The following is a 2830-nucleotide window of genomic DNA, read 5'->3' on the forward strand; positions in this document are numbered from 1 at the left end:
GGACTAAACACCTCTGCCTGATCCTCTGCTTGTTCAGTTTTTTCCTGCACCGTTACATCAAACAGGGTGTCAGTTCACTGAGTATCAACTCATTTGTGTTTTCGTTCGTTTTTCCTTCCTGCTGTAACTTATGAAAGTGGGATCTTGTTACTATACAGTCTGGAAAAAATCCTGGGTAATTTTCTTTTAACTCACCAATTCCCTAGTCTTCCTTTGGCTTCTCCACCACAAGGGATGCCTCTCCCACTTCGCCTCCTGCTAAATCGTTCCCAAGAACAAACTGTAATCCCGGAACTGACACTCTGTTACTCACTGTCACTGTTACTTCCCCAATCTTGATTTGGCATTCCATCCTGATGTTACACAAGGGAATTCTTAATTTCTGTCCCCATTCCACAAATTATCACACTCTTGATTAACATGCCAGAAAGAGTGAAAAAACTTTCATCTCTTATTATTAGCGGCCGAGAGAAAGTGAGGGCTGCAGATGCTGGAGTTGAGAGTTGAAAAGTGTGAAGCTGGAAAAGCACAGCACATCGGCAGCATCCAAGGGGCAGGAGCGTTGACGTTTCAGGCATAAATCCTTCATCTGGTAAGTGGGGGGTAAGGGAGAGGGAAGGTGGTTGAGAAATAAATGGGAGGGTGGGGGTGGAGCTGGGTGGAAGGGGGCTTGGAAGGCGATAGGTAGATGCAGGTGGGGTGTGATGGTGATAGCTCGGAGAGGAGGGTGATAGGACACCTATCGGTGGTAGGACAGCTGGAACTCTCAAACTGTAAAGCATCAACGTTGACTTCACCAAATTCCAAACCTCCCCTCCACCAAACTCTCCCAGATCCAACCGTTCAACCTAGCACTGCCCCCTTGAACTGCCCTAACTGGCCATCTTCCTTTCCACCTATCGACTCCACCCTCCCCTCCAACATATCACTATCACTCCCACCTACATCTTCTTATTGCCTTCCCAGTGACCCTCCCTCGAGCCCAGCTATTACCTCGTATTTGTCTTTCAGCCCCCTTGTCCCCTCACCACGTTCCTGACGATGGGTTTCTGCCTGATATTCGATTGTCCTGCTGTTCGGATGCTGCCTGATCTGTTGTGCTTTTCCGGCGCCTCACTTCTCAACTATTAGAGACTGAGCAGATCCTGTATCTCACAAATTTATAACGTCTTGTCTTTTTCCCCCTGTTCTTTCTGAGTAAAATTTATCCACAGAGGCGAATTCCTTCAGAGATCAGGCCCTGCCTCCATACCCAGCCCTTGCCTAAGCTGCGCAATTTCCTGCAGCTCCTCGGCTCCACTTGGGGTCTCCTTTACCAGTTTCATAATGCCACTGGGCTTAGCCTCTCCTGCCGCATCTTTCCCCAAAGTGTCTTCCTTTAACGCCCAGCACGGTGCGACCCAGCTTACTACAGTGAAAACAACTTTTTTCCTGTGTTCTTCTTAAACCACCAGCACTGTAATATTATGTGTTCCACTCCCTTATAGTGAGAGCACCTGAGGCTTTCCACCACCTTTCAACCCCCTTGGGCTTCTTTCTTCACCTGTGGTAAACTATTGTGAGCTACTGTTCGCTTTGCAATGTGTGATCTTCCCTTCTCCCAATTTCTATCCCTCACAGGATGAAATTCCTGCCAGAAGCTAAATTTCATTACTTGCCACAATGGATAGTTACCTGCCATTTCTGCCGCGCTTCTCACTTCTTGAACTTTCTATTCATTCACATGAATTCTTACTATCTCTGGAAGTGAGTCTTTTAACTTCTCCAGCAGATTAATCTCCCTTCAAGCCTCACAGGTCTTATCCATTTCTAAGGCCAGCACCCACATATCAAAATGACTGTGGTTAATTCTTTCAAACTCAATATAAGTCTGACCTGGTTCCATCTCTATTTTTCTGAACTTCTGTCTATATGCTTCTAGTACCAATTCATAACCAATCAAAGTAGCCAATTTGACATCTTGATAATCTCTTGATCCCTCATCTGACAGCGCTGCACATACCTCACCAGCTGTGCCCACCAGCTTAGCCTGAACTAGCATTACCCACAAGTTCACTGGACACGTCATCTGCCTAGCCATTTTTCAAATGAAATAAAAAAGGTTTTGAAATTTTTCTCACCGAAATATGGCAAGTTACTAACTTAGTTGAATATATCCCTACGTACTTCCTTCATCTCCATTCTGTTAATTCAACTTTCTTGTCTAATTCCCAATTTCTGAATTTCAAATCCCCTCTTGCTTTCTTTTTCCTCTCTTTCTCTTTCATCTCTCTGTTTCTGTCCCTTTATTTATCTTCTAACTGCAGTTGCCACATTTGCAATTTAAGTTTTTTTCTAACTCTACTGCAGTTGCCTATTTCTCTGATACACCAACTCCATTACAATTTCAGCTTCTCTTTTCTCTCTGGTTAAACCCAATTCCAACCTATTTGCTAATTCTAAAGAAAGTCCTCCTTCTGTCTTTCTAAACTTCCTTAGAAAATTTGGGAACCTCCTTAGTAATGTTAAAAGCCATTTCCCTCACTTTTCATTTAATCAACTACAAGTAACAAAAGTAGACGAATTTTCCCACTGGTTTTATTTGAAGATCAAAGTCACTAATTGCAATGAGTTGGAATTTGCTGGGACCTGTTGTATCTCAAATCTGTTCAAGTCTGTCCAAATGCCATAGAGCAAGGCCCAAAACTGTTATGACATCAATGTCGAACCCCTCTGTTAATTAAAACCACACACCCAGAAAAGCTCACCTCACATCATAATCTGTCGAAACGTGAGCGACAGAGAACTCCTAAATTCCACTAATAAACAAAAAATAACAATTTATATGTAT

This window comes from Chiloscyllium plagiosum, chromosome 21 (genome assembly GCF_004010195.1).
Source record: "Chiloscyllium plagiosum isolate BGI_BamShark_2017 chromosome 21, ASM401019v2, whole genome shotgun sequence".
NCBI classification, from domain to species: Eukaryota; Metazoa; Chordata; class Chondrichthyes; order Orectolobiformes; family Hemiscylliidae; genus Chiloscyllium; species Chiloscyllium plagiosum.